Raw genomic sequence first — 20,347 nt, 5'->3', positions numbered from 1 at the left:
TCTGGCAAAGGGTCATATCTGGAGTAAATCCTGCTGAAAGAATACTTTTAAGTTGATGACTTGGAGAAGACGCTTCTGGATGTGGCCACAATGTCCCTGCCCACACTGTTTGACACATGGGACATTTCTGCCCCTTAGATCTACTGACTCGTCTTAAAACAATGTTATAGTAGATCTATTCCCAGGCACACTGTCATTAAAAATGCAGTGTTTTGGCTGACTTTGGCTCCCAGCTCAAGTATTAGCTCCTCAGAAACCACCTACCTCAGAGACAAGCTGGGCTCTCATTAGTCACTTGCTAAATGTAGCCCTGAGAGACAGCATCACACAGCTTTTTGGGGTTTAAATCTAAAACTTTGGACAACATTTTTGTCTCACAAATGGACCTTTTCCTGCCAATATGCTGACGCCTTTTCAAGCATCTTCATGTGTCATTTGGGAAGGAACACAAGCACACACCAGGACACGGATGTGACTGAATTCTTTGACATCATTAACAAGTTTTGTCATTCCACAGGAGTGGTAATTGCCTCCACAACATTTAGGGACCAGAAACAACCATCTTAATCTAAACCAGCCTGTCTTAGCAATGGGAAGGCCATGAAAACACAGTCTTTTTAAATTGGCTGACACAAAGCTCACCCCCATCTCTATCAGCATTGCAATAAATAAATGATTACAGTCAAAGTACTGCCACTATTGTTATTAGCAGCCTGCAAGTGAAAGTTGAATCAGAAGAACACTGAAGAATGAAAAAACTTTTAATGCTCAGCTCTATTTCAAGTCAGACTAATTCCACTGGAGAACGTGTGATATACTCCCCAGCACAACATCTTCAACCTTGGTTCCTGTCACTGTGGGCACCCAATTTGCAATCACCACCACATTTTTTGTCTGTTTTTTGTCTTCCTTTATTCACTGACTTCTGCAAACCTTTGGGAGGAGGAATGAAGACTACTATAGCAGCTTTTAAATTGACTCTCATATTAAGAATGTTATGTTTTTTATATCTGCTCTGAAAGGGTAATATGAAACTTATGAAATATTTACTAAGTGTGATGCATAAACAACAAATCACCTCTTTTCCATTAAATATTTTTTGTGAAAGATATTTTTAATAAAATACTGCAGCTTGCAATTTAATTACAATGAGTAATTAAAACTTAGAGGATAATCATTTTTGGCAAAAAGTCAGTTTTTGTTAAAATTTTAAGATAGAAAAAAGATGCATATTACGACCATAATACTGTTAGTAATTAAGATAAATGCATCAATTATTAAAGATGCAAACATGTCAAGCAAGCATAACTAATTATTTGAGCATGTTAACAGTTGTTTAATGTTAACAAGCAGTGAATTATTAAAGACCCCATGTGTCACATTTTGGACTGCATAAAATATAATGTTCTGGAAGAGTTTATGATTCTCAGGTTTTGCTTAGATCTTTCCAGTCAAGCAATAAATTTAAGATAACTTGCATTTAAACTGTATTTCTAAAATAATTAGCTGTAATTGTGTAATGAAACATTGTATTTCTCACTTTATGAACACTTCCAAATTCAGTTAAAATCACCAAAATGTATCAGTAGGTGCTCTATGCTGTAAATAGGTGATTTCTGTATATGAGTGTGCAATTTCTTCATTAAAAAGAGATATGGCATTTGAGAAGCTTAAACTTCCACAGCAACAACTACACTGAGATGAAAGAGTCCACTTTATGTGAACTAATGCTCATATTGGTACCAGGCTTTGTATTTCAGTGGCTGAATACCTTCCAAAGGAAATATCCACGAAGATCCCCTTCAGCCAGCTCCTGGTGACTGTGCTAACACAGCTGCACCATCTCCAAATACCTGTTAGTGATACCACAACATCTGACATAAGAATGGAGCCCACCAGAAAGGTTTAGAGTTGTACAAACCATCACTCTTAATATTAAGACTCAGTTTGTCCTGGTTGAGGGCTTGCTGGCTGGGTTGGTTTTTTTTTTAGGCAAAGATAAAATTAGGCTTATTTCCCTGGACTTCCTTCCAGTAGACTGAAAAGTAAAATCTTTTTATCTAAACATTAGCTATTAAACCTTAAATTCTAGTGAGTCCCCAAGGGATAGATTGCAAACCAGAGCAGAGTCAATACGTGATTAGTGATTTGAATTTTGGATATTTACTGCAATAGATTTTCAGTGTTACCTAATCTCAGTTCCAGACAGCTGCCTCTCCAGCTGAGGCAGCATGGGGCAGGTGTGCCCAGAGCCCAGCATCCCTCTGAGCCAAGGCTGAGCCCCAAAGGTGGCAGCCCCAAGGGCTGGCTGTGCTCACACCCTCCACAGCTGCCACAGCCCCAGAGGTTTCTCCCCTTGCCACAGCAAAATCTGCAACAGCAGCTGCTGGAGAAACCACATCAGCCTTCCACATGGCACACAAAGTGACCTCTGTGCCTCGCTGAACTGCAGCTGAAGGTGGCTGGTCCTGGTCTTGGGAGACCCAACCTTTGCTGCCAACAAAGCTCGGCACTGGGTGATCCCCTCGTCAAACAGGGGACCAGCACCACCTTGGAGATTACTGGAATCAACTCTGGGGGGAAGAGAGGCCTGGAAGCACCAAGGAAACATTTGTTTGTAGCAACCTCTTAATATAAATTAATGTTTGCAAAGCTCCTTGACATCTTTAGATGAAAGTGGATACACACATAGATTAGGTTGTTAATTGGGTGGCCGGAGGGTACGCAAACAGGGCCAACCCACCAACATTTAGCTCTTTGCACTGATGTTTAAAATCTCTCCTGTCCTACAATTAGGCACACATTTCAGCCACATGGTGGGAGGACAGGTCTCAGCTCCAAAAACTTTGCAGCAAAATTCCCCCATAGTGCTGAAGAGGAGCTCACGCCCAGCCACGTTCTCAGCTCATCCCAGAGGACTGTCGTGCAGTCTTCAGGCACACAAAACAGTGAAGTTTCTTCATCATGATCTGTTTTCTAGTGAAAATAACCTGATTTATGCCCCTCTTGCATGTGTTTTAACAGTGACTGCCCTGAAAAGTAACTGGAGTTTTTAAATGCAACCCATCTCAAAAGCAGAGAGGCCAAAGCAGGACTCCCTGGTGGAAAGATGCTGATAACAAAACTCCAGGAAGTCAGGAGAATGGCACTTCAAGCCCAGGACAACAGTGGGATTTCAGGTGCTGGAGGACAAGCATGTCTTTTGCAGATAATTTACTGCTCTCAAAAACACACAAAGGAAGTTTAGGTAGCCTACTGGTCTTCTTTTTAGTTTATCTTATTTAGTATTTCCCCCCCAATTTTTCTTCCCGTTTCTAGGTGACCTCTCTCCCATGACAAGGTCTCCCCATTATGACAGTGAGCTCTGATGATAATGTAGGTAACATTCAGACTGAGACCAAGTGCAGCAGAAAGCCATATTTCACTCCTGACCTTCAGCTCCCCCTCTAGTGCAATGCACACATTTTATTTCCCTTCACTCGTAGCAGGACCAGTGAAACAGCGCCAGGTGAAACAAGTGATGTTTCCTTAGCGAGATGCCAGGAATGAATAAAATAGTTTTGCCATTTTCACTGCACATATGATACTCACCACACAACTTTGCTTGGCTCACATTAGATATTAAGATCTCTGCTTGGCAGAGGCAGGGAGAGAAAAGATGAGGCAGAGAGAGAAAGGCGTCAGAGCACTACCTGGCACGCAGCTCTCTGAAGCATGCCCAAGCTGCCACAGCGCCAGGGGCCTTTGGGGGAGCTCCCAGTGACACCCCACAGGGCTTCCCATCCTTCTCTGCTGTCCCAGCCAGAACACCACACCCGCTGAAGCTCGGGAAAAAGTCCTGCTGCTGAGCTGCCACGGAGCCCCAACCCCAAAATCGCGGGTTCTCTCATCTCCAGCACCAACTGCTGCACCACACAGTAGCCCTGGCAGAGCTCCAGACGTATTCCTTTACGTGTCAGGCCTGAATCTCTTCATATGTTAGGGTAGAGCTGCATGTACAGTACTTCCCTTACTTCCAACGCGTTTTTTGCCATCTGTTTCTATTATGGGAGTTTATGGCACAGAATACCTCAGACATTACAGTATCTGTTTCTTTTCTGTGTTGCAGTTATGGTTGCTGTGCTGCTTTATGAACAGAATGATAAAACTTGGAGCCTTCTTAATTCTCTCCTTTCCACCCCCATTTTTTTCCTAGCACGCTGCAGAAATGGAAGGATTTTTTACAGTTCGTATTATAATGATGAGAAGTGATTTGAAAGAAAGTATGGAATCTATCAGGAAATGGAAATGTGACTACAAGGCAGATTTTAAAAATCCTTTAATCATATCATGATTAAGAAGGTTTTTATATTGTTACTTCTGTGTTCTGAAGTATATTTTGTTATAATCTGAAATTTGCCTTTTTTTTAAAGAAAGAACCTGCTTGGTACAGACAGTCTCTCATTCACATCTATTAAACTCCTACAGTAAAGCAGGGACTCCACAAGCAGAAGGGCTCTGTGGATTTTCCTGAGTAATATTTCAGAGCATTTCACATCCCCAAAATCAAAGCACTTTCTTGCAGCAGAGTCGTGTCAATACACCCACGTCCCCCCACTGCATATTTTCTGAGAACCCTTCATTCTTTGAGGAGAGGAATTATTTGTCTGTTGTAAACTTTAGCTAGACATTTTTGTGACGTGAAAAGCTATTATTTGCCTGCAACAGCATCACATTTTAACCACATTTAGAGGGGGAATATTTGCAATCACCCTCATTGTCTCTAACCCATGAGGAGGTGGAGCTGTTGCACACTTCTTTAAAGAATGAATGAATGCAGGCTCATGGGCAGAAGATTAGATAGGTATGAATTTGGCAAAGAAATCAAATATAGACACAAAGAAATATCCTATTTGCCCAGGGCTGGTTTGATCACATGGTGACCATCTGGAATTTAGATCAAGCCTTCAATAAAATACAAGGGACCACACTTCTGCAGCACTCTCAATGATAAATTAATATCTGAGCTGGAAGTACTACAAGAAAACAGTGATAAAGAAGACAAAAGCCACATCTCACATACTCCAATTGCACTCCATTTCCTGGTGTTTCTTCACTTCCCCCCCTCCCCCTGCCCATTAATATAAACATTATATGAGAAGTATAGTGAGAGCAATAAAAAATAAATGGCAATTAGAGCCAAGATCCAGAGCTAAGACAGGAGGAAAAAAGGAACAGAAACATTGGTCCTGATGGCCTTTTCCTGTTCCAATTTTTTTTAATGTTCTTCTGACCTTGATTAGATCTGCAACTTCTCATGTGAGGCTTTGAGATGAGTCCTATATTTAGATAAAAAAGCAGTACCAGAAGTGAACTGCCAGGCATGTAAGGGTTTCTACATACTGTGCCATGTTTTCTGAGCCCCACCATTGCCCCTTGTCTGCTCTCCTCCTGGTAGCTGATTTACCTCTCAGGAGCAACCTTCTAATAAAATCCCAGGAGCCCTCGGAGCTCTTTGGACATTTTCTGGCACCCAAGTTCTTGGGAGCATCTCCCAGAGTGCCACCCACACACCTTGTCAGCACAACCTCTGTGCTGGGAAATTGTACCAACCAGTTTCTCACCTACTAATTCAGAGCTAATGCATCAGGCTACTCCCAAAACCCAGTTTGTGATGGGCTCCTGTGCAGAGGTCACCTTGGGAGCGCTGGTGGAGGTGACAGCCCACGCCTGGTGCCCCATAACTGCACAGTGCCTGACACCATCCTCTCCCTTCTGGCCAGCACCAGGCAGGCAAATGCCTCAAGACAGAGCAGCAAGTTGATTCAAAACTAAGAAAGAATAAACATGTTAATTTTCAGGCTCACTCTACACAAAGGTGAGCCAAAGGATGCCCCAGGTACAGGAAAATCTGACTTTTACTGGCCTAGTATATTGTAGTGCCATAGTTCCTGGACTCTCCTCCTCTTTGGAAATAGGAGCTATTCAGCACAGCACACAAGTGCCTCTCCCTCAACCCACCACTCACATTTCATTGCATCTTCCCACTACCTTCAAGCCTTAAGAACTTGGGAGCCAGCTCCCTCCTTGGCCTTCTCCCCAGGGGATGGAAAACTGTGCCATACCCCTGGTGAAGGCCACTCTAGAGAGGTGTGGAAACACCAACACCACAACTACTCCCTGATGCTGCTTCCAAAGGTGTGGCTGGAGTCTGGAGCACAGCAGGAGTCCCAGCACTGGAGCATTCCAGCATGGAATTCCCAAGGTGTATTTCTAATGCCTTTAGCACTGTTATTTCTGCCACCCCTCAATATTCAGAAGTCAAATGCAACAACCATAGTGACCTTTCCTGGCAGTATGGATCAGAACATGCTGCACTGTGCCTTCATGGAAACCTGTGCATGAACACAGGGCTTGCCTCCCAGCACAGCAGGATTACAGATGCTCTGCTGTCAGTCATTTTTACAACTGGAAATGAAAGGTGCTCACTGTTCACGGATGGTATGAATACATGTCCATTTGGGTCTCAAAGAAAACACAGGTCTCTTACTGTGATGGATTAAAAAAGGGGAAAAAAGCCTTAAAATGTAAGAAAATGTATCAGGACAAAGGGTAAAAACCACAGTCTCTGTGAAAAGCAGGAACGAATACTCTGTGCCTCTCTTTAGCAAATAAAGTGCTCAGTCACTGTTTTAATTCCAATTGAGAGAGGTAATATTCACATTTCCTGCAAATCCCCTTCCACTCCTGCCAGATGACAGTTACAAGCCCCTCTGTGGCAATCACCTCCCCCTCTGTGGTAGTCACCTCCTTCACTTCTGTCAGACAACAGATTTCAAGAACTAAACAAATATTAAAAGTTAAAAAAAGCCAAGAGACCTTCTGTTTCCTTTGTATTTCAGGCTTAAAGGAGTGATTTTTTTGCTTGCTGTTTGGATCAATAGATTATTTCAGTAATAGAAATACTAATGTCCTTAAATCTATATTTTTCCCCCTGCAAATCACCAAAAAGTCTCTCCTGGATTAGGCCTCCCAACCAACTGATTTAGTTATGTGTCACAGGAGCCTCAGTCTCTCATTTTTCTCTTTTCCTGGGCTGAAGGAAATACTTATTGGTACTGTACTCTAAATCCCAGCCAATGGAAAGCAATGTTTCGCCATCTATCTGCCCCTGACACACTTTTATGTAAACCACTGCAAAGGGAAGGGACTCACATATGTTTTACCAACTCCACTAAACTACGAATAAAAGGCATGCAAGGTTCAAAGAGTTAAATTACCCAACGGTTTCCTCTGCCACGCTTGCCCCCCACCCTAAGCCCCTCTCCTCTCTCTCAGGGCTATGCTTGATTTATGGTGTGATCCATCCCTGTTGGGAGTTGACAGTCACTTTCATTTTCTGGTATTTTTTTTCCCTTTTGCTGCCAAGGTCACCAGAGAGAGGGCCCTCCAAGTTTTCTGCATTCGTCCTCCTTCACCCTTCCACCAGCTTGGCCTCATGAATCATCCCGTCTTCACATTGAACTCCTGATGCTTCTCTTCCACCAAACTGCCCGACTTCCGCAATTTTTCTTCATTCTCACTAACAATTTGGTAATGAAATATTGATTTTTAGTTAGATTCAAATAGATGTTATTAAGTTTGCATTGATAAATCGTTCTCTTTTTCAGGCTGGAAGTACCTCAGTCAAATTCTAACTGCGCTTTCATACCTGGTGATGTATTAATTTGACATATTTGTCACCCAGGCTGCCTGGCTCAGAGTTAGAGGAGGGCATCTGCCCTAATTGCTGCTATTTCGCAGAGAAGGTGTAATTCTAGCTTGTTTCTTCCAAGGATTTTAGCCCTAAAACAAGATATTTCCAAATATTTTCCATGGGATTTTTGTTGGGAAAGCAAGCAAGCAAACATTCTTTTCCAGAAGGGAGAGATAGGCATTAAAAAAAAAACAAACAACAAACAAAAAACAAAAAGAACCTCACTGACCAATTAATGTTAAATGTTTCCAGTTAATTTTGCTAATTGAAATATATTCAATATCAATGAATTTGTCATGGATTCTGTGACAAGTAAGTAGTTCTTTTAACCCTCCTCAGTGAGAGTGGACAAATAGATGAGATTTGAAATATCAGCTGCAAAATCACTGCTCCCTTAAGTGGTTAAATGAAGTGAATATTTCTGCACATGCCTGGCACAATAACCCCTCTGCCAGAGTTGAAGGTGGGACACAGGAACACGAGGAGGCACAAAGTGTGTCAGCATTGCATCATCTTTCACCTACACCAGGGATAAGGTTCCCGGTCCCAAGATTTCACCGAGGGCAAAAAACTGTGATCACAGATGGAAATAAAAATAAATTACATTGAAAAAGAGACGTGCACTTTCCCCCTCTGCAACATCCAGGCCTTGTTCCCCACCATGGCCCTGTTTCAGAAATAGCTGCTGCTCAAGCCCTGGGTGCCCCCACTGTTGGCACGAAAACTCAGCTCAAACCCAACCATCAGAGGGGGAACGACTCACATTCTCAGTGCCACTCTGTGCATCTCAAGTAACAATTAGTGTTCAATTACTCACAACTCGGCTGAAGGTTTAAAGGGATGTTTGCAGCTGCATCAGTTTGAAGACTTGAATTTCAGCTGGATGCAACCTGAACCCCCTCTTTTCACATGTCTTTCAGCACCTCTGGAAATCCCACTTTCCCAGTATCCTGCAGTGGATACCAAAACAAGTCCTTCATACCAGCTCATGTTCACTGTGAATGGAGAAAGAACAAGCGTTATTTCTTTCCCATTAAATTAAAAGCTACCTGCAGAAAAGTCGACTTCCAAAAAGTACTTTAAAAAACCCCAAAAAACTAAGAAGCAAGAAAGGAAAAAGTGGCCAGCAATACGTCACTACCTGTCCTCTAACACAAGTATCAAGCTCTGCTGTGCTGACTGATTTCAAGAGACAGGCATTGATGAATAAAGCTCAATTGCTTCCTATGCTCTTGTGTCACACCTTTTTATTTACAAAATAATTTAGCTTAAAAGAGGAGGTAATTCTTGGAAATTAGCTTTAAAAAGGTCAAATTAATCTACTTGGTGCCAGCTGAAAGCTTATTTTTTAGGAAAATATACAAAAGGAAATATTTTTCAAAATAACAAAACTCTATCACCATCAAGATACTAAATAATTACTTCACAAAAATTAAACTTTTTACATTTAACATGTTTGCTGTACACTCCACGTTATGCAGAGTGAAGTAAATGCTACATTCTAGTGGCAGTGGTGACTGCTAACTCCACCCAGAGCTACCATTGCATTTCTTAAAATAAAACAAGCTGGAAAAAAGATATAACAACATAAGACAGCCTTCATTATCTCCCCTCCACACTGATACTGTAATAAGACTGTTTAAATGAATCAGACAGCAGAAGGGATGCATAGATTTCTCTACTTATGTAAGTTCATTCGTTCTTCTCACATTCCTCCTCTAACACACTTCTAGGATTATTTAGTGCAATAAGTAATTATCAATCCGCTTTGGAAAGCCATTATACATTTACATACTCTTCAAAGCTGCTGTTACTTTTATTGCTTCTAATGCCAAAATGGGAATGTGAGAGAAGAGCCTCTCTAAGAGCAGGTTATGGCGAGTTCAGCATGCAGAATGCAGTTTGGAGGATGCATATGGGAATGAGTCATTTCTGAGAAGCATAAAACTCCGAGTTATCAAACCTTTTGCTAGTCAATTATTTTTCTTTACTATGCTTGCTAGTAATGACAACTGCTATGAGAAGCCTGCTCTGCTGTATTATTTCTGCTAACTGTTATTAACCTGGTGGAAAGCAAAACATGGTTGGACCAAAGCATCCCAGCTGGAGCTAAAAAATGAGGATAATTTAGAAGGTAAAGGTAAAATTCAGATATTTTGTAGATTCCTTCTTTCCTTATCTTGCTGGCAGATATTACAGAGTATGACATGAAATGCCCCAGCAGCAGACCCCAATGAACTGAGTAGCTGAGGGGAAGAGTGACAGACACACTGTCAGAGCATGCTACCAGCTCAATCAGATGAATATGCACTTAGAGAGGTAAAACCTATAGGCATTGCAAGCCTTTTGGGACCACCATGTCCTAATAATATGGAAAATCAGCAATGCTAGAGTATCACAAGGTTTTTAGGAGTGACTCCTGCCAGGTGAGCAGCCAGCAGCAGGGTCACCCTGCCATGGCCCTCAGCAGGATGGTTTCTCCTCTAAAAGCTTCACCTGTGACAGAGGGTGGCTCAGGTTTGTTCAGGGCTAGTAGTAATCTTTAAAAAAAAAAAAAACAAAAAACAAACCAGTATGCATCTACCTTTGGCCTCCTGTGTTCTACAAACCACAGTTCAAATTCCCAGGGAAATCTAGCTGGGCCAAGCTGATTCCCAAGCCACAGGTCTTTAATGCACAGCTTACAAACCCCAGGCAGTGACAGCAGGGAAAGCACACCCACAGACTATGTGATAAAGCACAAGCTTCACTTTGGCACCTGCCCCTCTGCATTTGCAATATGGTTTGTGTACAGGTGATGCTGTAATTCACCCTCACAAAGCACATTTTCCATGCCTAAGGCCAGCACCAGTCCAGACACCTGAGATAAGGTGGCAGAAATTGAAATACTTACAGCAGAAATGTTCCCCACTGCTACCAGTGTTGCCAGTATTTGCTTTTGCTGGTCTGCCATCAGGATGAAGGGAAGGAGCTGCTGCTTTTAAAATTTTTCTTGTTAGGTGACAGCTGGAAGGTCTCCTAGGATAAATTCTTATGTATTCTGTAAGAAAGTACCACATCAATAACAGCACTGCATTTCTTAGTGCTGCATCCCAGGACAGGGGCATGGACTGAGCTCTTCACACGCATCCTGGTCTTTAGAAAATCCATGCCAGCTCAAAGGGTCATCTCCTTATGGTTTCTACTCTATGAAATGCTGGTAAAACTGCCCCCAAATCAGTCTGCCCTTGCAATCCATTCCTTATCTTAAAAGACTTTTGGCTTGTTTCACAAATTAAGTAAAAAAACCTTACCATAATTTGGTAGGGACATGTTGATTCAAGGAAGCAGCTGCTGAGTGAGCCAGAGATGAAGTAAATAACGAAGCTGATAGCAGCATTATCCTGTGCCCCCTCAGCAATGAAAACACCGACTGGGCTAATTCCTAGTAAAAGAAAATATCCTTTTTCATTTTCTTGGCAGGCACTGCACCTTGGCTGCTTCAAGGCAGAAGCTGAATACTCCCACAGCCAGGGCCTTCCTTCCTGAGCACCTCATGTCCTCTATAACAGAAACAGATTTCCCTCTCTTCCTACTGCACTGTTCCCCTTTCTTCCCCAAGCAGTTTCCATTCTCCTTACAGACTGCTTTTCCTCCAGCTAGTTGGGACCCTCTACTCAAATGAGAAGTAATTAAGCTGAAAATTACCCATGAGGACTGGAGTCACCCTTTGGGAAGCCACAGCCAGCCAGACTCGTATTCACATGGCAGCACCACTCGCAAAGAAAGCAGAATATGGTAAACAGAATGGAACCTAAGCCTGGGTGAAAGCCAGAGCAGTTTCCATATGAAAGATGTGGAACATTTCCCTTGTGGTACCCCAGTATAACCAAATCTGTACTGCATATCTAAGGAAGCAGGAAACCCAAGTCCCCTGATAAACAAAGGTGGGCATCGAATTCAAGTCCCCACATTGTGCTGGCAGAACATCCCAATTAAGCTGCTTGGTAAAACTGTTGTCTGTTGTCCCTGCTTTAAGGCTGCCCCATATGCCAGGGAAGCTCAAGATAACCAAGGTTCATCTTTTAATTTTGCTTAGGGCATAAATTCACTGTGCTCTCTGCCCTCCCTTCAGAGCATCCCAGATAGAAGGAAATACTGTTTTCCTTGGGGTAATGCTGGCTGACAAGGCATCGTTAACAAGAGTCTCTCCATATGAGATTAGGTTTTGGTGCATTCACTAATAGGGAATGCAAGGAGCAAGCTGTAGAGACCCAAGTGTGTTACACTGTTCTGTCTTTCAGGGGATCAGGTGGCAAGAGAACTAGACACTGGTTAATGGTCACCATGTACAAACCCTGTGTATGGACAAACCACCCTTCAGATCAAACACATGTTACATTACCTCCAAAACCACTAAATCATTCTTACTGTGCAATCAGAAACCGAGTAATTTATTGTTCTCCATTTTAAACATTTAAAATCAATGTGCTTGGCTTGTTAATGTACCAAAAGCTATTCTGAATACAAAGCCCAAACCTATAAAAAATGCCTAATTACTTTAAGTTTTCCATTCCTTTCTGTGACTTCACTGCCATTCCTCCCTCCTTAAGACCTTTTCTCACATGCATTTTCTTTGTTATTAGTGCTATCTATAAAATATGAATCCCAATTCCATGATCGTCATAAAAATCATAAAATTCTATGCCTGCCATGAAAATATTACATGATTTATTTCTGTGTGAAGTACATATTAAATCTAAGTATTGAAATGGTATTTTGCCTCCTTGACATCAAGAACTTTAAAAGATGCCCAATTTCTACTCAATTGCTATTATGTTAAGTTTCTTTCCCTGTTTTAAAACAGATACTTCAGAAGCTATTTATAGATTGAGGTTAATATTCATATTGCCATATGCTCTACAGTATTTGCTCATATACCCTCTTCATTTTTATTTTATATGACATATGGTGGCTGCATTATACACGGCATTCTCCTGATGTATTGCATATGCAGATAACATTTAATACAATACAGGGTATATTCACCGTGCATTTCACACTAGCAGATTGTGAACTGATGGACAGCACAGCTCCTCCACTTTGTCCTTTGCTGGACACATTTAAGGGGCAAAGGTGTGCTCAAAATGCACTGGAGCTCTCTGCTTTGGATGTGCAGACCCACACCCAAAACTCTGCAGGGACAAAGTAATGCAGCATAAATGAGGAGGAAACGCCTGTGGTGGTGGAGAATCTCTCCTTGGTCACAAATACACACAGCAGCTTGGTCTGAGGGGTCACTGAGTGGGGCTCTTAAGCTCCCTATCAGCCTTACAACCTGAGGGAGATGCTAACAAGGAGAAGGATTCTTCCCCTCTTGTGAACACCAGAAGATTAAAACTGGTTATATTTGGTTTAGCTGTTAGGCTCTTAATCTCACATCTTAAGGACTTCCATATGCAAGGTACTGTCACTAAATATAAACAAAATTATTCTATGAAAAACCTTCTCTCAAGTTAAAAAAAAATCCAACAAAACCAAAAATGAAAACAGCTAGAAATTTGCTTCCATTTCACTGCATTATTTGCACTGCTAAGAGCACAGTGACAGTAAAAAAACAAAAATCTGAGAATACTGAAGTATTTTAAACTTAAGTTTTCTCTGACATTTTCTTCCATTCTGTTTCAAAAGGCACAAAAAGAAATAAAAGTTAACAGTAAAGAAGCAGAAGAAAAAAAAAATTCATTTGACTGAGCTATTTATCCACATTTAGTATTGCCAAGGAACGGAAACATCAGTTATTCACACAGCTCCAGTCATCATAGCACTCTATAAAGATCAGTGGTCACAGAGCACTCAAGAACTAATAATTAGTTTTTCTCCTTTTTAAGTGGAAAAATGTCCTCATGTTAATAATCAACAAGAATGTAAGATTTTCCATTAAACTTTCCAGGCTTTGACATGTCTGCAGCATTCTAGTCCTGCAATCCATGGTTTATTGAATATTTTTGGTGTTTTTTTCCCAGAACAAAGACCATCACCACTGCTGTGTGTGCCATCCCTGCTGCCACCGCAGTTTGCCACGCAAGGCAGGGGTGGTGGCTCACAGAAATGCCTTGCTCTGTGTTTCAGAGGAGCTTCCACAGGACCACACCCAAAGTGAGCAGGGAGAAAGGGGAGTGGAAAGCGTGGCCTGAGCCAAATGCCTGCCCAAGACCTTGTGTGTCATCTCTTCAAAGGAAAGAGTTCTGTCTTTCCCCAAGGAACAATTCCATCCCACTTGTGCAGCACCACCTCTCTCCCTTCCCCAGCAGGAATTGTGTCCGGCCTTTGTCGCTTCAATCTGGCTCCTCTGTGCTAATTAACACTAACACTATCAATAACAACCAATATTGATAAATAACAATTGATAAGATCTCACAATGCCTTCAACAAAACCAAATATTACAAACATCGATATCAGCTTTTCAGAACCAAAAGGTTTTCCCAAGGGGCCAGGTGTTCTGGGATGAGTTCAAAGGTTCCTGGTGATTCCAGCAGGAGCAAGGAGCACAATTCAACCTCAGCAGCACAGGCCAACAACACCCCACTCAAATACCTGGTGTGTGTCAAATCCCCACTTCAGTCACTAGAAACTGCCCTGCAGTAAGGTGCTCATCCCAGAAAACACTGAACCTGTAACAGATATTCAATGAGTTATGGATTCCACTCCTGGACCTGGGTTCAAAAAGCAGGCAAGGACAAAACCTGCTTTTCTTTGTGTACAGATGATCCCTATATAAGTACATTCTCATAAAACAGTTCCAAAACCTCAAATGTACTCCCTGCACCCCCCCACCCTCCAATCCAAATGACACTTAATTAAGCCATCTGATCTTCAGAGGCTTTTCCCCCACCCCTGTCAGAAACAATGAAGAAATAAGCAGATTTCTTCCAGAGCCGTGGGCTTTAACTACTGTATCATGTACAGAGAACAGAAAGAAAAGCCTGGACAGGATGCAGAAACCATGAAGAAAAATTATTAAAGATTCAGGAAAAAAGAAAAATCAATCAAGAGAGATACACAAACCTGATTAGGAAAGAAAAGATTGTATGTTCCTATATATAAATATATATATATATATAGGCATGTTAACGGGTGGCTGGTTCTTCTAAGATTAAAGAAAATAACCTAAGGTTAAATATCCTTTTGAGTTTCTCTGCTACCATCTACAAAACTGGAAACCTGTTTGCCATGGCTCCAAGCAAAGAGCTGATAACAATATTTTTGCAGCTAAATTTTCTCTTTTTCCACCAGCTCTTGAAGTCATGAGACAAATTCACTTGCCAGAAACTGATTGAGTACAGGGGATTTTTCCAAGTCTCTTTTCTGACCCAGATTTGTGTCTTCGTGCTTTCTGAACAGATGGATAAGATGATCATTCTTTAAAGATCCCAACTTAAATGAAAATGTGTTTAGTGGTTCCAGTGCAGGGAAATACAGTAAGCCATTAAACCATGACAAATTTGACACACACAACAACTTCAGGGAAAACAGGCCAAAAAAATTGAATGTCTACCTTACCAAAGCAGAAGCTGAATCCGAGTGATTAAAAAAAAAGCAGCAAGGGAGATAAGAAAAACGCCATTTGTCCTGTCTGGGCTCACACCAGAGCCCACTGTGGGAGCACCACAGCTCCTACCAGCTACCCCCACCCAGCCCCACCCACCAGCGATGCCAAATTAGCACAGAAACACAAAACTCCCTCTTAGAGATACAGCAAAGCTCCCTGGAAAAGGCAACGAGACAAATTCTGCTAACTACTTGCCCTCAATTCACAAATGAATATAGTCAGGCTCAGCTAAAGCAAAAAAAATGAACCAAGACAACAAAACCCCACTGAATTGTGATTTATAGTAAATCTCTGACATTTTTATGGTTCTCAAACCAATAATGCAAGAAGAAACAGCAGACAGTGAGCTCTTGGCACTGGTATTGACTTCAAGGTCAGTGGAGCACAGAAACCCATTGGTTACTGATAAAATGGCCTCTCCTCCACCCAGCTGCTTCTGGTTTTCAGCAGAGAACTTCTTGGAAACCTGCAGGTGTTTGATATTTCGTGGTACTTAGCTCCCCTACTGCCTTTGATAGAATAATTACTTTGTTTAAACTTTTCAATCAACAGAATTTCTTCTTCCCTTGAGCCTGGATTTGTCTTATTTAAAACCAAGACTAGAGAAAGCAGCTTAACAGCCTGCCTAGTTATTCACATCTATGCAGAAGCCTTTTATTCTTGAATCAAAAATGGTATTCTGTTATTATTCTTTCAACTGGTATGTAGAGGTAACGTGATTGTGTCTGTAAGTAAGTGCCATACTGAATTTAATCATGCTATTTATTTGCTTTGAATTATCCTGTATTCATTTTTTCTGTTCTCTTAGGCATCGATAAAGTGGTTCTTACTATTACAGTAAATTAAATGCACTTTAAAAGATTATCTTTTACATTTGTCATAACAAGAATTTACATCGATGTTTTTCTCTCTTTAAGTGGGTATAAAGAACTCATGTACATTTTTTAATTTAGTGTGTAGTATTTATTACATGTAGAACAATTTCTTAACTAATCACAACTCATTAAATTCACAAATTATCCCAGATAGCCAATGGTAAAAGACCTCTTGTATTAGGAACAGGAAAACAATCCAATTTTTTTTTTTTTTTTTGTGAACAAGCATAACTAATTTCCTGGTTCTTTTCATGGATGAAATTAAGTATTTCAAAATGCAAAAACTCCAAGGGAAGTAAAAGGAGGGAGACACCGAGTGAAAAGGAGCTGTGGGAAGGATGGAGGATAGATGTGAATGGCACAACTTTGAGCAGAGGAGGAAAATGGAGGCTGATGCTGTGTGCAGGGGAGGAAGCTCCCACCTCTTTCCCTCTTGCATCAGTCCTGCCCCTCCCTTGCTGCAGTGAAGGGTGTGCTGGGCTTTCGTGGCCACCCTTCCACAGCCCCGTGCCCTGGTGCCTAATGACTATCACTTAATTGTCGTGTTTCCTGAAGCAGGCAGTCCCCAACATGATATATGAACTGCACAAGAGCCTTCTTCGAACACAGAGCCATTTAAACCTTGGTTATTAAATACTCCATTCACTCTGCCAGTCACCTGCCTTTTTTTTTTTTTTTACTTTACATGTGTGGTATTTTCCACATGTTTAGCACTGAAGCACTGAAGGATTTGTTTGGACTATATACCTCTCTGTACTTTTTTAATGTAATAAAATTGACAGATGACTTCTTTTTGCAACAGGTTTGGTAGAAGAAAATGTTTTGGTTTTTTTTTCCTTGATGGCTGTTTAGACAGCAGTCTTAAAAAAATGACTAGTCACTAAAATTCCTCATGCTCATTTCATATTGTGTTGATTCATATTAAATTCATGACAACAAAAAAGCAACTTGAGGCACTTTTGGAAATGACCACTCTTTAGTGCTTCTCTCCTCCAGGCTCGATAGGCCCAGAGTCCATAAAGCTGCCTGCTGTCTTGTGTCATGAAAAGAAACAGCTTTGCCTGGGAATGCCATTACTGTGTAATGAGGCATGCAGCAAAATATACCTTCAGCAGCCACTTGATGAAGGCTTGCTGACACACCAGACCAGACAGAAATGTTTTTTTGTGTGTTCTTCCTTATTTTGTCCATCAATCACATCATTAGTCAAAGCAGACAGCTCTGTCAGCTGGGCACAGATGCAGACTGGCAGGCGATCAGTGGACAGGTGTTAGAGCTCTCCCAAAACAAGATCTCGAAATGAGAAAAGGAGTGAAGACCTTGTTCCAAGGGCTGGAATGTCAATATATTAATGGGGAAAAAAAAAAAAAAAAAGCCAACCAAAAACCAACATATAAAAAATCCCGGTGCCCAGGAGGGAAAAAGTTCAGAGGGGGTGCTCAGAGCCACAAGAGAGACTTGGAGAAAAGTTAAAAGGAGCTGCCACTTTGCATTACATTTTCATTTCTGCCTGTATTAGCTGGTGTCGGTGGATAACGGCGACGTCCAGCATTTGCTGTTTTGAATAGAGTCTAAAGGACATTATGTAAACAGTATTGTACTCCAGTTTCATTAGGAAAATCCTCCATGGCACTAGGATTTATTTGTCCGAGGCTTCTGTCATTAAGCTGAGACACTAATACCCACAATGAGCATATATACTTTCATTCTGACGTGCAAAATGGCAGAGGGCTACACGAGGGATCTCATTTTCATTATAAGAACCAAAAACATAAACAGAGTGAGGTACATCCCCTGGTCACAGGGAGTGCTAATCAAGCAGAGGCAAACCTGACACCTCCAGAGCCCTTGGGCAGGGGTGGCCTCGCTCCTTCCCTTCCCTGCAGGCTCCCTGTGCCAGCTCCAGCAGCCACTGCTCTGCTTTTGTCCCCACACACGGCTGCCACCACCGAGGGGGACCCTCGGTGCTCCTGGGGACCTTGTGTCTCTCTCTGGGGATGGCCAGGACATGAACCCACTCCTCAGACCCTTTGCTCAGCAATTTGAACAGCATTGTCTTCCTCATGTCTCTCAGTTTTATTTTGGTTTTATTCCTGTAAACTGGAGCTATAGCTCTCCTTCACAACATTTTTGTATGAATCCTTTAAAGCACAGGGTGTTTCATTTCCTTCCCATCCCCTCAAGCTAAGTTTTTGTCTACAGTCACACTTTGAATTCTAGAAGGTTTTTAATAATGAGTCTGGCTAATATTGTTTCTGAACAGCTTTGCATGCGTTGTGCACTCTTTTTGAGTAATATTAGATAATTTTCCAGCTCCTTGTCACCAGGCACGTGATAAATCTCCAGCAGAATCTCATTGTTCTGAGTTCCAAACCTGGGCAAAAGGGTGCTCTTGTGAGGTCCAAAACAAAATAATTTTATCTATAATGTGCTCCTCTCAATCACTCTGTGCTGGAGTTGGCCAAACTGAATTAAAAGACCTTTTTATTAATCCCAGATGAAGCCAGCTCCATAGAGAAACAAGCAGTAAATCCCCAGCTGAGTGGGAGAGACCAACCCTTTGGGAGAAAAACTCTAAAGCAAAGAATGCCATCAGGACCGTACAAAAAGGGCAAAGATGTTCATGATAAAAGTCTAAGAATTGAACAGCCCAGGCAGGGATACCACCTCCAACTGCAGCTGCTTTTAGTCTTATTTTAGCAAGAAAGACAAGCCCCTGGAGTGTAGTGATTTGAACAAAAAAAAAAAAAAAAATCAATTAGTGATAATTCCCAGGGAATGGAACCAACCAAAGAGCTAACCAGCTCCTTGCTGACAGAAAACAAGTTTGCCAAAATCATGTCACTTTTCAATTAAAAAAAAAAATATAACTGTTAAACTAGAAAACTTCCCCTTTAGAAAGAGGGGTGAAGTGGTTTGGGGAAAGGACAGCAAGTCAGTTGAACAGGAGATGTGTACAACCCCCAGCTGCAAAACTGCAGTGATAATTAAGGTGTCTAGGTAGGATCACAGGTTTTGTTTCAGCTTTTGCCTCCTGCCCATTGCAGCTGTCTTTAAAATACTGCAATTACTCAAGGCTTTCCTATTTCCCCCAGGTCTTCACTGTCCCCTTTCTCACTTTGCCCCTTTGCTCATATTTACACTCTGCTTCCTCTGCTTTATTTCAACCCTCACTAACCCATTATCCTCTCTTGCCTCTTCCCCTGGGCTTTACTCCTTCTTCTTCCCATCTTTAACCAGCCCAATAAAACACCAATATCGTGGTGTTAGTGGAAAGCACATTTTAAGGTGAAAACCCCCCAAACATACATACCTTACATTTAAATGCACTCATCAACTAAAAGTAACATAGGGTCTCCCAGTGCAAGACAGAGCACAACCATATCCACAGCTCCAAATTTTGCACAGTGGGATTGCCCTGAAAAGAGGAGGTTCTTGGTGAAATATCAAGGTAGCCTGGATTTTTGCTTGTGTCATCACTGGTTTTGGTCACTTATTTTAGAAAATATTTGGGAAAAAAATTAAAAAGGGGGGGGGGGGGTGGTGAAGTCCTTTCCACTTCAATAAATAATAGGCTGGAGGGAGGGTGGAGAGAAGAGGAAAGGAAAAGAAATTAGGATCACTGAAAGGTCAGGTGCCTTTATACAGCACAAGGGAAAAGGAGCAGGCTTTCAGATCCTACAAAGAGTTGACCTTTCTAAAGATGTGCTCAGCATGAAGGGGGTAATACCTGATACAGAGCCACACATCTACCTTTAAGTAAGAATTAAAGCCAGACAGCCCTGGGGACATCATTAATCTAACGAGCCTTTAGAGGTCACTGTTGTGCCAAACAGGCCTGGGTGGGACACATATCTGGTAAAAGAATAAAAAGTGGAGTACAGGAGCATTAGTCCACCAAACATCTCAGCTTTATGAATAAACTCTGTTAAATAGCGCTTTTCCTATAGAATAAGGTGTAACAGCCATTAACAACTTAACTTTGTTACCTACCTTTCAAGTGTGTGCACACCAAACCTCCTGGGTGGCCCAGAAAAACTGGAGCAACGTGAACCCTTGTGCCAACCCCTGCCAACAGCCAGGACTCCTATGGGAATGGCTAACTCAAGGTCTCAGTTCTCATGAGAATGGAAGGAAGAAAAGTA

General features: G+C 41.7%; 1 long non-coding RNA gene across 3 annotated transcripts; it reads right to left on the bottom strand.

Annotated features, from left to right (window-relative positions):
• Positions 1 to 6,952: 6,952 nt before the first annotated feature.
• Positions 6,953 to 15,384, bottom strand: LOC117244989. Of its 3 annotated transcripts, XR_004499052.1 has the most exons (8): positions 15,274 to 15,384; positions 14,313 to 14,389; positions 11,423 to 11,490; positions 11,029 to 11,159; positions 10,629 to 10,775; positions 8,553 to 8,730; positions 7,691 to 7,824; positions 6,953 to 7,561 (listed from the first exon to the last, which is right to left on the bottom strand). It is a non-coding gene; the product is annotated as an uncharacterized LOC117244989 (long non-coding RNA). The 3 variants fall into 3 exon arrangements; XR_004499050.1 differs by lacking the exon at positions 11,423 to 11,490 and having other exon boundaries at positions 15,274 to 15,383; XR_004499051.1 differs by lacking the exon at positions 11,423 to 11,490 and having other exon boundaries at positions 15,279 to 15,383.
• Between the last annotated feature and the right edge of the window lie 4,963 nt (positions 15,385 to 20,347).

Source organism: Parus major, chromosome 11, assembly GCF_001522545.3.
Source record: "Parus major isolate Abel chromosome 11, Parus_major1.1, whole genome shotgun sequence".
Lineage (NCBI taxonomy): Eukaryota > Metazoa > Chordata > Aves > Passeriformes > Paridae > Parus > Parus major.
Note: the sequence above shows the minus strand (reverse complement) of the source record. Positions and strands in the feature narration are given on the sequence as shown.